Raw genomic sequence first — 19,347 nt, 5'->3', positions numbered from 1 at the left:
CTATGTACGCCATTGTTGTTACATGCATCAGGCTATTAATTAAATAGTTTAAATTTATTTTCAATGTTAGATGCTTGTGATGTGGCAGTACTTATATTTAAATAAATAAATAAATATAAAGCGCCATTAGCGTGGTATAGACATGTGATCCGTAGAGGGGAGATTCATGTGTGTGTTTGTTGAGTGCTTGAGTTTGCTAATCTATATCCAATTTATGTGTATTATCTATGAACAAAAAGTTTTGAATTAATTTTCAATTACCTTCGTTCCCATGCAGAGTTGTAGGTAAGAGACGTTTATCGTAAATGCTCCTTCTACATAAAGAGTGTTTATGATTTACTCTTTGTCAGAAACAGGTTCATACGTCTTACTTTTAATTATTCACGAAACTAAATTAATGAAAATAAATGAGTTTTTAAATATTCACTGACCACTAAATGCAGACGGGTACATTCAGGTTTTTTTTTGTAAATTTTATTGTTTAAATAGATGAAGAAACTCACGGCCGACCTGGTGTTGAGTAGTCACTGGAGCCCATAGACATTAACCACGTTAATGCCGCTTCCCATCTTGACACATCAGTTCTCAAGTCAAGTCGAACCATCAAACCGAAATGCATTACTGCTTCATGGCAGAAATAGGCCGAAATAGGCATACTATACATTCGGGACATTAACCCCAAGACTCATAGTGGGTGAAAGCATCCACGTTGATGCACATGATATCCATGGACTCAATAGGCAATTGATAGTTGATCGTTCATACATCGACGAAATAACAAAAAAACAGTAAGTACCTTGTTAAGCATTTGGCCTTTTGTCTGCCATGTTAGGGCTGTAATTAAAACACAGAAAAATATCATATATTAACAGTATTTGCAGCAGCGGATTACACACTCATGCTTCCAGAAATACATGAAGTCAGCGTCGGAACGGTACTTCGATAAGGCTATGCGTCATGATAATCGCCTTATCGTAGCCGCCGCTGACTACTCCCCGAATCCTGATCATGCAGGAGCCAGTCACCGTCGACGCCCTAGACACGTCCTTACGGATCCCTCAGATCCAATAACGTTTGCACTAGACGCCTTCAGCTCTAGGAGCAGGTTTAGGGACCTCGGTAACCGTACTCGTCGAACTCGACAAAGAGTTCGCCGTGCAACCTAACCCATGAATCAGCTCGCTGAGTTTCTCGCCGGATCTTCTCAGCGGGTCGCGATTCCGATCCGGTAGTAGATTCATTCGCGAAGCAGCTACTCTTGAGTTGTTAGGTCTCCTTCGGAGGCGCTCGGGTAGCTGTTAGCAAATCCCACCCCTCCTGGCTGAGCCTTTGCTCGCCCACCTGTCCTGGTGAAGCTGGAAAGGCCTCCGGGCCACCAGTAATCCATCAATCATAAAAAAAAAAAACACACACTCATGCTGCCATAAGTTTCGTGTAATTAATTGATCTTGTATTATCTCTCCCATCAAAACTCACGTATGGTTCATGGTCGGAAGCTATCTATAGATACTCGTAAACTCACGTATGGTTCATGGTCGGAAACTATCTATAGGAATTTATAATAATAACGCCATGTTACCTTCCCGTAATCGCATAGAACCAAGGAATTTGTGTTTGTTATCCCATCAGCTCCGAATTATGTTTTTTATTCGTTTTTTTTTATTATTGCATTGAGGTAACGGTTAATAGATCGGAAAGTGTATTTAAATTTACTTATTCCCTACTCGTTTTCTTTATATCCATTAATTCCTCTCCAAATACATGTACATATGTTTGTTTTTATTTAACGAAATCGATTTTAAAACGTCCGATTAAATTTAAAAAAGTAAACACGCATCAAGAGCCAATAACGATACAAAAAATTTATAATTTCGCTCTAATATTCTGACCTATTTTTAGTTCAATTTGCTATTTAAACATGTTTTTTTCTAGTTTTTAAAGCATGTATATTATAATATTTTCAATTTGCTAAATATACGTTCCCGATAATGCTATTACTCATTAAAAAAAATTCAAGGTTAACATTAACTGACTTCCACTTCAATTGTGGAGTGTCAATGTTAAAATAAATTATCTCGAAAAATTATAAAAATGAAAACAATTAGAATGTGACATTGAAAAATTAAATACGTGTTTGATATACCAAAACAGCTTAATTCAGTATTAAAATATTTAATGCCAAGCGACATAATTAATTTCAATAAATTTTGGATTAAGAAAATTATTGAAGTAATTTATTTAATTTGTCTTAATCGAATAACTGATGAATACGTGGTGTTTCAAGTTCCGATAATCGAAAACTCTTTACTGTGTAATCTGAGGCGAACTTGATTGAAGATTAGTCGTGCCCAAAGATGTTTGTAATATAAATTTGTCCACACCAAATTTTCATTTTAATTTCATTTTCCATTTAACCTCTTCAAGGACGATTTAAAGATTTTAAAGTCCAAAAAAGAAGTATCTAAGTATTCCTCATTGCGATATGCTCACTTTATATTGAAAACAGTTCAATAAGTAACAAAAAAAAACAAATGTAAAGACTTTTATTTAAAAACTAGCGACCCGCCCTCGCTTCGCTTCGGAAACTGTAATTTATTATTGAATTTCTCCACTATTTAATGGATGTTATTATACATATAAACCTTCCTCTTCAGTCACTCTATCTATAAAAAAAACCGCATCAAAATCCGTTGCCTGGTTTTAAAGATTTAAGCATACATAGGGACAGACAGATAAAGGAAGGAGAAAGCGAGTTTGTTTTATACTATGTAGTGATAGTGAAGTATATATCCACATATGTAGTAGCTATTTAGCGTAGACTTATTAAAATATTTAAATAATAAAAAAAAAGAACTAAATGGACATGTGTCAACATGTCTGATGAGGTTAAAGTCCTTTATATTTATGACCCTGCCACTGACGACAATGACAACGCCAGAAGCTAATTAATTGCTTTAATGATAAATAAGATGATTAAGAAATAATTAAAAACGGTTCATCGCCTAAAATGTCGTCACTGTTTTAACTAAAAGTACCAGGCAGACATAGCCAGATAGGAGATCGATACGACACCTGTGCGTTGCCGTGGCGACCATCGGGAGGGCGCCACCCGACACCGGCGCGTAATTTGAAATCCGAGACGAACCGATAATGTCTGCCGGTTGGCGCGCGTGCTCACTATTTCCGTACAAATTACACGAAATGCAGAGAGGGAGACTTTTCTTTATAATTGTTCATAATTTAAAAATATATATAAACCTCGGTTTCGTATTTATACTTAATCATCACGATCGAAGATGATTTATCGATTTGAAACCTTTTGATGTAGTGGAATTCTTAGGTTCCCTTTTTGTGGTGAGGCTATGTCCGGTACTGGACGTTTGTTGGCTGATAATAGAATAGAATAGAATAGAATAGAATAGAATAGAATAGAATAGAATAGAATAGAATAGAATAGAATAGAATAGAATAGAATAGAATAGAATAGAATAGAATAGAATAGAATAGAATAGAATAGAATAGAATAGAATAGAATAGAATAGAATAGAATAGAATAGAAAAAAAAAAAAAAAAAAAAAAAAAAAAAAAAAAAAAAAAAAAAAAAAAAATAGAATAGAATAGAATAGAATAGAATAGAATAGAATAGAATAGAATAGAATAGAATAGAATAGAATAGAATAGAATAGAATAGAATAGAATAGAATAGAATAGAATAGAATAGAATAGAATAGAATAGAATAGAATAGAATAGAATAGAATAGAATAGAATAGAATAGAATAGAATAGAATAGAATAGAATAGAAAAAAAAAAAAAAAAAAAAATAGAATAGAATAGAATAGAATAGAATAGAATAGAATAGAATAGAATAGAATAGAATAGAATAGAATAGAATAGAATAGAATAGAATAGAATAGAATAGAATAGAATAGAATAGAATAGAATAGAATAGAATAGAATAGAATAGAATAGAATAGAATAGAATAGAATAGAATAGAATAGAATAGAATAGAATAGAATAGAATAGAATAGAATAGAATAGAATAGAATAGAATAGAATAGAATAGAATAGAATAGAATAGAATAGAATAGAATAGAATAGAAATAGAATAGAATAGAATAGAATAGAATAGAATAGAATAGAATAGAATAGAATAGAATAGAATAGAATAGAATAGAATAGAATAGAATAGAATAGAATAGAATAGAATAGAATAGAATAGAAATAGAATAGAATAGAATAGAATAGAATAGAATAGAATAGAATAGAATAGAATAGAATAGAATAGAAATAGAATAGAATAGAATAGAATAGAATAGAATAGAATAGAATAGAATAGAATAGAATAGAATAGAATAGAATAGAATAGAATAGAATAGAATAGAATAGAATAGAATAGAATAGAATAGAATAGAATAGAATAGAATAGAATAGAATAGAATAGAATAGAATAGAATAGAATAGAATAGAATAGAATAGAATAGAATAGAATAGAATAGAATAGAATAGAATAGAATAGAATAGAATAGAATAGAATAGAATAGAATAGAATAGAATAGAATAGAATTTAGTGGAATTCATTTAAATATGTCTTTTTTGTGAACGTTTTAAATGCCAATGCGATTTAGCCGGTCATCGTTCTCGTCGAATCCGTCGCTTGCGACGAAGGACTCGACGAGTAAAAACCCTCAGACACAGCCTACTGAGTTTCTCGCCGGATCTTCTCAGTGGGTCGCGTTTCCGATCCGGCGGTAGATTCTGCGAAGCACTGCTCTTGCTAGGGTTCGTGTTAGCAACGTCGTCAGGTTTGAGCCCCGTGAGCTCAGTTACTAGTTAAGGTTACGCTGAAATAGCCTCTCAAGGCTCTCAGCTTAGGTAGGGAAAAAAAGCGATTTAGCAGAATTGCGTATTGCAAAAATTGTAGGTTGAATAATAGTTTAAAACACATTCAAGTGTCTTAAGTTAGTGTTTTTTTTATTACCCGTCGCTGGTAGCCAAAACAGCTATTACAGCTACGCTCTGACTGGTAGACTAGCTAACACGGCTCACCTGAGAGAATGTCCTAATACTGACTCTATAAAGAGCAATCTAGAAAATCCAATAAGATCAATAATAAATTACATGTTCCCGAATCGAAGTGAGGGCGGGTCTCTAGTTTAATTATACTATTTAAATTATTAATTGAAAAAGGTGATTAAAAGCTTTAAATATTGTTTTTTTTTTTTTTTTAGTATACACGCACAGAAAACGCAATTAAGTCTTTTATTGTTCAATCATTCTAGAATATGATCCATATTAATATAATATTCTTACTGGTGGTAGGACCTCTTGTGAGTCCGCGCGGGTAGGTACCACAGCCCTGCATATTTCTGCCGTGAATCAGTAATGCGTTTCGGTTTGAAGGGTAGGGCGGCCGTTGTAACTATACTGAGATCTTAGAGCTTATATCTCAAGGTGGGTGGCGCATTTACGTTGCAGATGTCTATGAGCTCCAGTAACCACTTAACACCAGGTGGGCTGTGAGCTCGTCCACCCATCAAAGAAATAAAAAAAAACTAATAAAAAAAATGTGTACCAACCACATCTTTAAGTTCCGTTTTAATTGCGAACATTTCAAAATGATCCACTGAGCATCTGTCACATGTCTCATACATCAAAACTGTACAATTAATTGTTATGAACACAACCGCATTCAATTAACACTTGCCACTTGCCAACCATTAGCGTACTACATGTTTGGATGCGGAATATTCTGTTCGATTTCATAATTACTTCCCGCGGGACCGGGGATCTGGCGACGGCGTAGATTTAATGAGCTTTTTGGTGGGTGACATGAGAATTTGAGCATTATTTAGCGTGATGTTTGAATTTAGGTTAACTTTTACATACTTTTTTTTTTTTTTTTCGGGCCTGGGGCCGAACCTCCTACGAGGTCCCCGCGCATAAAGGGCGCGCGGGGTATGTGAAACTCAACGATCTGCAGGTATTGAGAGCAGATCGCGGGCCCAAGGATTTTAGGGCCCACTCACTAAACGACTCCCCTGCACTCTTACACCCGACGTCCGATCTCCGTCCGGGGTCAGAACCCGGTCAGAGTAGGGGGGTTCCCGCAGTCAACACTACAACCAGACACGTGGCGCCACCCCGAGGACGCCCCACCGACGGGTCTTCGAGGCGATAGTCGACGACCAACGACGTCGGTCTCCACGGTACGGTGGCCCTACTAGGCCGCCCAGGCTATGCCGCTGGTGTTCCGGGATACCCCGCTGGGCCAGAACCAGCCTGCCGGGTCGGAACGCGATACATCGCCGACCGGGTTAACTTTTACATACTTACGTCAACCAAAAACAATAAAAATCCATGTAATGCTAACACAGAATGAAGCTATAATCAGTCTGCGGTAACTTTGAATATGCAACTCGACCCGTATGCTTTACATAAAAAGCAGTAATACTAAATAGATGTAGCTAGCTTAGAAAACATTCTAAGAAGGTAGGCAGAATGGCTGAAATTATATTCATTACAAAGATTCTGTACGGCCGTCTGGTGTAGTGGTAAGTGACATGGTCACTACACAAGGGGATCGCGGGTTCGAATCCCGCCAAGGGAAGATATTTGTATGATAAATATAAATGTCTTTTCCAGGGTTATGGATGTATATTAAATATATGTATGTGTATAATAAAAATCTTACATTTATTTCCGTTATCTGGTACCTGTAACACAAGTTCTTTACGAACTTATCATGGGACCAGTTAACGTGTAATAATAAGCCGATACCATTCTCACGGTATATATCCTGTACATCTTGACTCATTGATTTCTCGCTATGACTTAATAAGAGATTTAATGAAATTAATGTCAGATATGACGGATATTTATAAAGCATGTGTAATGTCTAGAGTGATGACTCCTAAGATAAGTTCTCAATATTAGAAGTTATTCTAACTACTACTACTACTATCCGTCCCTGTTCCCGTTATCTGGGGTCGGATCTCCTCACTCTACGGCGCCAGGCTAATCTGTCCTGGGTTGTCGGTTAAGGCAACTGGGCTTTCTTAAGGTCTCTTTCGATGTTTGACCACCAGGTCGATGGCGGGCGGCCTCTACGTTTCTTTTGTTCTGGCAGGCCCAAAGCGACCTTCACCACATGATCTTCGTCCCGTCTCATGATATGGCCATACCATCTAAGGCGATTTTCCGTCATTTTGTCTGTGATTGATGTGACTTTAAACTATAGAGATTCTAATGCTCAATAAAATTCTTGGCTTAGGCCCACTCGCAACAGTTTGGAAATACTAGAAGCCGCTAGTTACTGGTGGTAGGGTGTCTTATTCCGATTCCTACCGTGAAGGAGTAATGCGTTTAAGTTTCAAGGGTGTGACAGGCGTTGTACTGTAACAACGGAAGTGACGGAATTGACGTTGTAGATGTCTATGGGCTTCAGTAACCATTTAACACAAGGTGGGCCGTGAGCTTGTACATCCATTTAAGTCGTCGTGGCCTAGCGGACGTCCGGTGCATTCGTGTTGAGCGATGCACCGGTGTTCGAATCCCGCAGGCGGGTACCAATTTTTCTAATGAAATACGTACTCAGCAAATGTTCACGATTTACTTCCACGGTGAAGGAATAACATCGTGTAATAAAAATGAAACCCGCAAAATTATAATTTGCGTAATTACTGGTGGTAGGACCTCTTGTGAGTCCGCGGTGGACCGCGTGGGTACCACCGCCCTGCCTATTTCTACCTTCACGGTAATGCGTTTCGGTTTGAAGGGTGGGGCAGCCATTGTAACTATACTGAGACCTTAGGACTTGTATCTCAAGGTGGGTGGCGCATTTATGTTGTGGATGTCTATGGGCTCCAGTAACCACTTAACACCAGGTTGCAAGTTAGTCAACTAAATACAAAAATATTTTTCTTGGGTTTTCGCCAATCATAGCAGTAATTCACACTACTTTTACTGACTGAGTGACTCGTCTGCGACCACGGAGAGCTGTAAAGTGTTCAAAACGTTGGAAATAATGTAATAACGAAAAATGTGAGACTAAACCGTAAAATCAGTTAGAATTTTAATAATTTACTGTAAAAACAGCAACACAAAACGAACTATTTATATTAATAGAAACGCGAGATATTCTATACTATACTATTTGTATTGTATCCCGATTTGTATCCCGATATAGGAAGGATGACATGTTGGCTAAATTGCGGAGATTGAAGGAATTGAAATCTTCTGATATTGGATTCCCACATGATTCATCTAGGCTTTATTTTAATGACCACCTCACGAAAAATAATAAACTTTTGTTAAAAAACGTAAAAAATTTAGCTAAGGAAAAATTTTATAAATACGTGTGGGTACGTAATTGTACTATACTGGTGCGAAAAAACGATGTTAGTCCGCCAGTCGTGATTGCTTCCCAAGATGATTTAAAAAAAATTATATAGGTGTTTTCCTTATTATTATATTCATTGTTTTTAAAGCACATGCTATTTTTTGTAATGTAAAATATATCATAATTTTGTTTTTTTCTTTTCAAAAGTTGATGATCGGACTATTTCAGTTTTTTGAGAAACTTTTACATGTTTTTTTAACTATTTTAATAACATTATTATGTAAGGCTTGTTATGATATAGCAAAATACTTATTGTTTAGCATTGGAGAATTTTGTATATTGTTCGTTTGGAACTTTTACTCCTGGGATGGGTGTTTGATTAATGTTGAGATCTTTAATCTCGTATGTGTAGGTACTTATGTATTGACATGTCAATTATTATGCTGTGGTTTGAGCCGTGGACTATTAATACTGTTGGTTAATTATTTATATGATCTATTTTTTCTCTCTCTCTCTAATGGCTAATTTAAAGATTTTTTACCAGAACGTTCGTGGTTTACGTAGTAAAACTAATTTGTTTTATAGAAACATTATTTTATGTGATAATGATATAATATGTCTTAGTGAGACATGGTTAATGCCGGGTATTTATGACTCGGAGTTGTTTGATGAGCGTTTTGTTGTTTACCGTTGCGATCGGAACTATAACTCTCGAAATGATTCTTTGGGTGGCGGGGTACTTATTGCTGTGCGTAGAGGAATTACCGTTTTTAATTTAACCTGTCTCCCTTCCAACAGAAACCGATCAGCTGATATTATTTCGATAAAAATAAATATTAAGCACAATAACGTTAGTAAACTACTCCATCTTTACTGTTGCTATTTTCCTCAATGTTCCTCTCAGTTTGAAGATGAAATTGGTTTTTTGAGGATATTTCTGACACAATTATTACTAATCCCGGTGACGAATTTTTGTGCGTCGGCGATTTCAATATAAGGAATGCTTCTTGGGAGCTGATCGGTGTTGATGGACCTGCTAGACTCTTGAATGGTGATCGGTGGGACTCACTTGTCTTTGGTCTTTCTAATTTTTTAGCTTTTAATAGTTTTAAACAATTTAATTCGATTTCTAATATAAATAAAAGATGCTTAGATTTAGTAATAAGTAATTGTGCTTGTAAGGTTGTTCGTTCGTCCCTTCCTCTTGTATCTGAGGATGATCATCATCCAGCCTTAGATATTCAGATTGAGGGGTTAGACGTGAGACCCCTACGTTCTCCTGGCCGGTCCATATTGCTTTTCCATAAAAGTGACTACTCTATTATTAACGAGGAACTTTCGAAAATTGATTGGAAACAATCTTTTATGAATTTAGATGTCGACATGGCCGTGGGTAAGTTTCATGAAATCTTAGACAAGATTATTTCTGATAATGTGCCTGTGAAGGTCGTAAGAGGTAACTCCAATTTCCCTTACTGGTACTCCTCTGCTTTAATCAAGTTGATTAAAGAAAAAAGAAAATTTCACAGGAAATGGAAATGTTATGGTCGATTGGCCGACTATTCAAGTTTTTCTGTTCTTCGTGAAAGACAAAAAGCCTTAAAAATTTGCTGTTACAATGCACACATAACAAAGTGTGAGAATGATATCTTGAAGTGCAGTAAGCAATTTTGGAGATTTGTTAAATCCAAGAGGAGTGCTGGGGATTTTCCTAACGAATTGTTCTTAAATGATAGGTGCTCATCTGATGGTTCTGAAATATGTAATTTATTTAATGTTCATTTTGGTTCTGCCTTTTTAACTAACAATACACAGTCAGCATCATCGTTAAGTTATACCCCTGCTTCTTACAACCTTAACTGTGTAGATATTTCTTCATTTTTTATTTCGGTGGGTAAAGTCAAGCAATATTTAAAAAATCTTGATATTTCCAAGGGTGCTGGTCCGGATGGTATTCCGCCTGTTTTTTTGCGACAATGTTACGCTCAGCTGTGTTACCCTTTGCATCTTCTTTTTAATCACTCATTATCAACTGGTGTTATGCCCCGTATTTGGAAGCGGTCGTTCGTGGTGCCAGTCTTTAAGAGCGGTGATAAACATAACATAGCTAACTACAGACCAATTTCTAAAATTTGTGCCATCCCTAAGATGTTTGAACGTATAGTTTACGATTTTTTATTTCCATTGATTAGGCCTCATATTATAGAGCAACAACATGGTTTTATAAGCCATAGATCTACTGAGACAAACCTCTGTGAGTTTTTGGATTATGTATTGAGCTCCATGGAGGATGGTCATCAGGTTGATGTGGTGTACACGGATTATTCCAAAGCGTTCGATCGAATAAATTTTGACATTTTGATTGAGAAATTGCATGGACTTGGGGTCCACGGTGATTTGCCGCGATGGCTTGAGTCTTATGTTAGAGATCGCAGTCAGGCTGTGACTTTCAATGGTTTTTGTTCATCATTTGCACCTGTTCCCTCGGGAGTTCCCCAGGGCTCTCATCTCGGTCCTATGTTATTTAATATATATGTCAATGACGTTGCGAATGTTTTCAGGAAATCCAAATTCATTATGTACGCTGATGACAAAAAAGTATATAAAGTTATAAAGTCCTTAAACGACTGTTTGGAATTACAGGATGATTTGAACAACTTATTTGTTTACTGTCAAAATAACTTACTCACAGTGAATACTAATAAGTGTACTATTATAACATTCTCACGTGGAAGATCGAATATCTTGTATGACTATTCTATTAATGGTCAAACTTTGGTACGCACCACAGTTGTTCGTGATTTGGGTATTTATTTGGATTCCAGTTTGATTTTTGATTTTCATGTTAATGAAATAGTAAATAAGGCTTTTCGAATGTTAGGCTTCATACTTAGAGTTGGTAAAGACTTTAAAAGACCATCTACTTTGATTCTGTTGTACAACAGTTTTGTACGGTCTATATTGGAATATGGCTCCGTCACATGGAATCCCCAATATAATATTTATATTCAGCGACTAGAAAGAGTCCAAAAAAAGTTTTTTAAGCATCTTTTATACCATTGTCGTCGCTTTAACTCTCCAGAACCGACAGAATTTGTCTCTCTAGTCGATCGCAGGCTACTGAGGGATCAAATGTTTTTATATAAAATAATAAATAACGAGATTGATTCTAGCTATCTTCTTTCCAAAATTTCATTTAAATGTAGTCGTATTTCCGCGCGTTCTAAACAGACCTTCCACATGTCCACGGCTCGAACGAAATATGCTTCTAACTCTTTTGTCCGTAGATCTTGTAGGTTGTATGATGCTAAGTTCTCCAATGCTGATATCTTTTGCTTGTCACTTGTAGCATATAGAAAAGCTGTTTTGGAGTGTTTATAGGGTGATTTGGCCCGATAAGTATTGTAGTTTTATAGTGTGAGTTAATGTATAAAATGATATGTGCGTTTTGTGTTGCTTTTGTTTTTTTGTAATTTAAATTTCTAAATTTCTCTTCTTGTTCACTGTCTACTTATATGTGATTTTGATTGTGGAAACATATTTGGTTATTGTTTTAGCTATTTTTTTTTTAAATATTGTATGTTTTGTATTGTACTGTTTGTTTCCCAAATAAATAAATAAATAAATAAATAAAATACTATAGGTATATATACTAGTGGTCCCGCAGTAGTCGAAATTCGACTAATTATAATTAATTGAAATTTAAGTTTGAACATTAGTATGGCTCTATTTGTCAAGGACTTATACAATCACAAATTTCGCTAAGACTACGCTATAGACAAATAATATTAAAGACAAACAATATTAACTTATTCTCAATTTGACCACAGACTTTAAGCAATAACAAAAGTTGGTTAAAATCTGTGTGTATATGTTTTTTTAATGATTTAATGTATTACTTATGCAAAATTTAAAATAAAACTAGCATTCTGCACTCCTTATCTATATTCTCTATAGGTAAGTGTGGGAAATTTCATACTCCTTCGTCCGCGCAATTTTCGTAAAATTGGGTACAAAGTTTTTGCAAATCATTGTCATCTACATTAATCCATTCATTTTAGTTTTATTCATTTTAAGCATCTAGTTTTATGTTGCTAATACTGAATTCACTGTAAATCAAGTATAAAGTTTCATTAAATACATAAATTATTTACTCAGTTTCATTAAAGTTATTATTAAATAAACGAATAGGTAAAAAAAAACTCAGACGTATATCGTTACCGAAGGACAATAAACTGAGGCGACCCGTATATAATTCGCACTACAGACAGAATCCGTTTCTTTTAACCTATTTAAAAGGCAGTTAAATGCACAAGCGTGAGCTGATGCGTTTAATTTAGTACATTAGTTGGAATTTAAAAGCGTTTTGAGGACGTTTCCATTTGCAACGCACGTGATAGTCTGTCCCGTCGTCTAGCCTGCTCATCAAATGCGAGACTGATTAATTCGTCTAATGCTGTGGTGGAAGACACGGGAGGAGGAGATTTCGTAAGCGTTTCAATTTGAAATACGCAGTAAATGGTAATTTGTAAAGTGCAAGCGTATTGGAAATGCCTACGACGGTCTCAATACGCCTTAATTTTAAATACTTTATTATATCACGGTTGCGCGGTCTCCGTCAATGTTCCTTCGGAGTTGTCCGGTTGCGCTGAACTAATTTTAATTGAAATAGATGTTTTTTCGAATTGTCTCCACAACTTACAGGAAAAATCTGTCGCGGATCATCTCCCAATTAAATATAAATTAATCTTAAGCAATGAATGAAATGTAATCAAATGTTAGCTGTATATATATTTTTTTTTATGTTAATGCACTGTCGATTGCACCTATAATTGAGGTGACATCTGCCATGAACTTTTGTCAATTGTTCAATGTTTTGTATTGATGATCACTTTGTTGGTGCAACTTAATAAATAAATAAATAAATCTCTTTGAAAAGGCATTAAATATAATCATTATATACGAGTAGGTATATAATTCTACTGTACGTGTGTATGTCCTCCTAAACGGCTGGACCGATTTGAATGAATTTATTTGTATGCTTTTGGCTGGCACTCTGGATGGTTTAGATTCACAATTCAGCCCGGCAGATGGCACAGCAGTCTGTCTATCTAGGTTATAGGTTCAACCCGCTTTTCTAGTATCAAGTATGCTTTCAGCTTACCCGCTAATATCTATGTTAGTTAAATGAAAATATAAAATATAACAGACCGCTCCAGCTTCGCTTGGATCTTTAATAAAAATTTCAAAATAAAAAAATCATAATACACGCACATCAACCATTCTATTTGCGGCAGGTTTATATGAGTCGTCTATTATCAAAGGTGGCAATCTGTGCATTTGGACAAAAAAATGTTATTGATATGTCAATACAGATTGATTTGAATATAATCGTCTCCTTCAAAGAATACGGTTCAAAACCTGCATTAAATAAAGGTTAATACATAACCTGTTATTTATCTAAGATGTCGTTCAGAAGAGTTTTGTGACTGCCAATGGAATACAAAGTCAATAATTCGTTTTTCTGATTTACCAATAATTGTCCAAAAGTCACATTGCCGGCTTTGATAATAGTCGACTCATATATAGTACATTATTTATTCCATCATCAATAGTTTTCGCAGCGCACGCGATGTAAAGAATATTTTAGGTAATTTTTGTACACCTGGGGTTACATTATTGGAAGTTTAGTAAGGATCACTAATTTTTTTTTAAAAAAAATTTAGGCTATGTAACTTGGGGATAGTGTAGCTTCCAAACAGTGAAATTTTTTTCAAATGGGTCAGTAGTTTCGGAGCCTATTCAATACAAACAAACAAACAAATCTTTCCTCTTTATAATATTAGTATAGAAGTATAGATATAAAATATATGTACTATTTTGATTAGAAATAATATCGAGAACGCTTTCGTATTAATACGGTAGTGTTTGTTTTAGGCCAAACGTCATCCATTAGACTGTCGGACCGGATGCTCTCAGTCTCACACCTATTGACGCTTCCTCCTGTTCGCGTCTGCGCTCCTGGTACACGGACAACGCCATCACCACAAATCTATTGTGCTGTTTGCTCGCACCTCTTTGAATATTTTAAGTCTTAGAAATTATATGAGCGAATTCAACTTCCTGCCTATGTATATATTCCTAGTACACGTTTTAGTCTGTATTATAAAATATACTTAGAAATAAAATTGTAGTGTCTGTTTGTAATATAGAAATAAGCCCATTTTACTACTACACCAAAATAACATTTTTTACAATTTTTGTCTGTCTGTCTATCTGTCTGTTTGTTCCGGCTAATTTCTGGAACGGCTGGACAGATTTTGACGAGACTTTCACTGATAGGTAGCTGATGATATAAGGAGTAACTTAGGTTACTTTTTTTTAGACTAGCTTCGCCCCGCGTCACCTGCGGTACGACAATATAACCGCGGGTAGCATCGTGGGACTCAGCTATCAATAATAAAATTTAATGCTTCCGAAGCGAAGCGAGGGCGGGTCGCTAGTCTGTATTATAGTATATAATATATCCTTCGAATTCTATATTATATAAATTTTTCAAACAAAGCTAGATCACCTTACTTTATCGGCTTTATCGGTGTATAAAAAAATTGTATTTATGATAAACCAGTAACCGCCTAGCTTCACGTAGACAAACAAAAAAACAAACAAATAGCACCTCTGGGCACAGATAATATAATATGTAGCATTCGCATTAAACTTAAAACGTGTCAAAATAAATTTACATGCAAATTAGCTCCATCGTCTACGGTTCGAGAGCTATAAATTAATTTTTGCGTGTGCAGCTCGAATGTTTCAATTATATGCAATTAGCTGCATTCTAGCGTATGATGTCAGGCATTTAACGAGCCATAATGAATCTTTATATTGCGACATTTCATTAAAAAAATACTACCTCGCATTGTTTATTACGTATTTCGTTAAATTATTGTTCATAGCTTCATATTTTCGTCGGCCTAAGCGATTAGACATAATTAAAACTATGTTTAGGGTGTAAATTCGCATTTTTGTTATTGTCCTTATACTATTTTGGACATCTATACTTAGTCTGGCCATAAATACTGTTACAATTAAAAATAAACAAAATATTACATTTGAATTTGGAATCTGTCATTTTTATATGATTGCTCATTGAGTTATCTCATTTTGGCGCCAATACATTGTACAATATTTTGCGATATTAAAATGGAGTGGGGTGATAAAGAGAACCGAATCGCTGTGATTGCATTACACAAAGTAGGTATGGAGCCAAATGCAATTTTTAAAACTCTCCATACGCTTGGTATTAGTAAATGTTTGTGTACCGGGCTATTAATAGGTGCAATGAGACCTCCTGTGTTTGTGCCAGAAAAAGACCTGGGCGTCCACGTAGTGTTCATACGAAAAAGGTGGTCAAAGACAGACAAGAAGAAGAAAAGAATTCGAAGAAATCCTGTCCGAAAGCAAAAGATTTTATCTCGGGAGATGAAGATAGCACCTAGAACCATGTCACGTATTTTAAAAGATGACTTAGGACTTGCAGCCTATAAGAGACGTACTGGTCATTTCTTAACTGATAGTTTAAAAGAGAATAGGGTGGTAAAATCGAAACAACTACTGAAGCGATACGCACTGTGAGGTCATAGAAAAATTTTGTTTACGGATGAGAATTTTTTTACAATCGAGCAACATTTTAACAAACAAAATGACCGTATTTATGGTCAAAGCTCTAAGGAAGCTTCCCAATTAGTCGACAGAGTGCAACGTGGGCACTATCCGACCTCAGTGATGATTTGGTGAGGTATTAGCTATGAAAGAGTGACTGAGCCATACTTTTGTGAAAAAGGTATCAAAACATCGGCACAAGTGTATCAAGATACCATTCTTGAGAAGGTAGTGAAGCCCCTTAACAACACCATGTTCAATAATTAATCAACAATGGTCCTTCCAGCAAGACTCGGCGCCAGGCATAAAGTTCGGTCTACGCAGTCTTGGTTGGAAACGAACGTTTCGGACTTCATCAGAGCCGAAGACTGGCCGTCGTCTGGTCCCGATCTTAATCCGCTGGATTATGATTTATGGTCAGTTTTAGAGAGTACGGCTTGCTCTAAACGGCATGATAATTTGGAGTCCCTAAAACAATTCGTACGATTTTCCCATGGAAAGAGTGCGTGCTTCTATTGATAACTGGCCTCAACGTTTAAAGGACTGTATTGCAGCCAATGGAGACCACTTCGAATAAGCTTTTTAAACTTTAATTTGTTTTATATTTATGTATTAAACTAACACACTGTAAAAGTAATAAATGTTATTTGCAATAGAATTGTTTTTCCTTTGTCTCAGTATTTGTGGCAAGACTAGGTATATAAAAATGAATTGCTGTTCGTTAGTCTCGCTAAAACTCGAGAACGGCTGGACCGATTTGGCTAATTTTGATCTTGAATTATTTTTGGAAGTCCAGAGAAGGTTTAAAAGGTAGATAAATATAAAAATGCTCGGAATTAAATAAAGATAACTAGATTCCTTTTGTTTGTTTTAAGTTTATTTTATACAATAGTTTAGGTCTTTTATTTCTCGATTGAGGCACTACGAAGTCTGCCGGGTCAGCTAGTTTGGAATAATTTACAGTTTTCGTGGTCCGTGGAAAGTCGTTCATGAGTGAATTAATGTAGATTATATGTTATTTAAAGCTTGCGAAGACCGCAAAAAATACTTAGGTATCGCCTGTATTCATTTAATTTGCTTGTTTTGCGCTTCGTATACTTTAAGTGTACTTTTCAGCTGGAATGTAGTTAAAACTTAAAATAAATTCCTGTACATATAATTTGTCTTGAATGTCAAAAACAACTGAGAAGGAATCTTTTCAAAATACTTTTATGTTACGTTTCATTAAATCACAATAACGATTTTATTTTTTTATTAGTGGAAGTCGCTCTTTGCTCACCTATCTTTCATTTGATTATGAAACGATCGTTGCCAACATTCATTGGACTATCTGCCGTTGGGCTAATCTAAAGGATTCCTCACAATTTGATCAAAACCGATCCAGCTGTTTCGGGGTCTATAAGGAACTGGGAGTGCTCTGAGAAATTGTTTGAGGTGATCCCATCATCTCGTTTTTATTACCGCACCGCCCACCACTGGAGTAGAGTTCATTCATATTATTTGGAGTCACTGCGTTCATCCACAGTGCGTTTCCAGAGATATTTTTTTGCCACGTACCATCCGGCTGTAGAATGAACTCGCCTCCACGGTGTTTCCCGAGCGCTATGACATATCCTTCAAACGAAGCTTGTGGAGGGTACTTCACTGGTGGTAGGACGTCTTGTGAGTCCGCACGGGTAGGTACCACCACCCCACCTGTTTTTGCCGTGAAGCAGTAATGCGTTTCGGTTTGAAGAGCGAGGCAGCCGTTGTCCTGGTAAAACTGAGATGTTACAACTCATGTCTCGAGGTGGGTGGCAGAATTTGCGTTGTAGATGTCTATGGGCTCCAGTTACCACTTAGAACCAGGTGGGCCATGAGCTCGTTCAACCACCTAAGTTATAAAAAAAAACTTGACGGTCCATGGGCGACGATAACCGCTCACCATAAGGAGGGCCGTATCCACGTTTGCCTACAAGGGCAGTAAAAAAAACACACGCACACACACACCCACTTTAAATATACATACTCTAATTGTACAATACTATAATAATAATCTAAGCATCGTCTTTTTACTTCGATTCCTGAGATACCTGTGTCTGTATAGTACGTAGAAATACACCATATTATGTAGAAATACAAAGCCACACCTGAACATTATACATAATTTTCAAATACTGGCTTTTAAACATTCGAAATTGCATTATTACGTAACGGGGCGATAAATAATATTCTCCGATTGTTAAACGAACAACTCGGTAAGCAATAAAGTACTAATTACCGTTATTGTGTCTAAACACTAAAAATAACGCTGAAGCAAGGAGCCTGTATGAAACAGGGCTTTCAAACAATTGTTTTTTTTTATTAATTTTAGCCGATTTTTAAGTCGCTTTTAAATCATCACGGTGATGTCGTGGCCTAAGAGATAAGTTTTTTCCCTACCAAAGCTGATAGCCTTGAGAGGCTATTTCAGCATAACCTTAACTAGTAGGTGAGCTCACGGGGCTCAAGCCTGACGACGTTACTAACACGAGCCCTAGCAAGAGCCGAGCTTCGCAGAATCTACCACCGGATCGGAAACGCGACCCACTGAAAAGATTCGGCGAGAAACTCAGTGGGCTGTGTCTGTGGGTTAATTTACTCGTCGAGCCCTTCGTCGCGAGCGACGGGTTCGACGAGAACGATGACCAGTGCTTGAGGTACCTAAAAGCACCGTCAGTGGATCGGGAGGATCCGAAATGACGTGTTTTGGGCGACGTCGACTGCTTTCCATTCTGTCTGCAAGATCGGGAATGAAGAGACAAGACGGCCGGTGCATTCGTATTGAGAAATGCGACTGGGCTGATGTTCGAATCCCAAAGACAGGTAAAATACGTACTTAGCACAACTTCACGAATTACTTCCACGACGAAGGAATAACATCGTATAATACAAATGAAAACCGAAAATATTGTAGTTTCCATAATTACTAGTGGTAAGACGTCTTGTGAGTCGGCACGGGTAGAAAACACCACCCTGCCTATTTCCGCAGAGAAGCAGTAATGCGTTTCAGTTTGATAGGTAGCGCAGCCGTTGTATCTTAAAGTTGAGAATTAGAACTCATGTCTCAAGGTGGGTGGTGAAATTTACTTAACACCAGGCGGGTCGTGAGCTCGTCCACAAATTTAAGCGACAAAAAAATAAAGGCCATTAGCTTTTTAATAATATAATTAAATAGAACAGTGCAAGTGACAGCCCTAAAGTACAATGTCGGTAAATTACTCGTTAAATCAACAAATAAGCTTACAGACTAACAACAGTTAAACGTTTGTCTTTTTGTTCGGATTTTACCGGGGCTCTGTTAAGGACCGGTTCGTTCCTTTTTGA

Source organism: Bombyx mandarina, chromosome 20 (genome assembly GCF_030267445.1).
Source record: "Bombyx mandarina strain Sakado chromosome 20, ASM3026744v2".
Classification (NCBI taxonomy): Eukaryota; Metazoa; Arthropoda; class Insecta; order Lepidoptera; family Bombycidae; genus Bombyx; species Bombyx mandarina.
The sequence above is the reverse complement of the archived record's forward strand: the minus strand, read 5'-3'. Positions refer to the sequence as shown.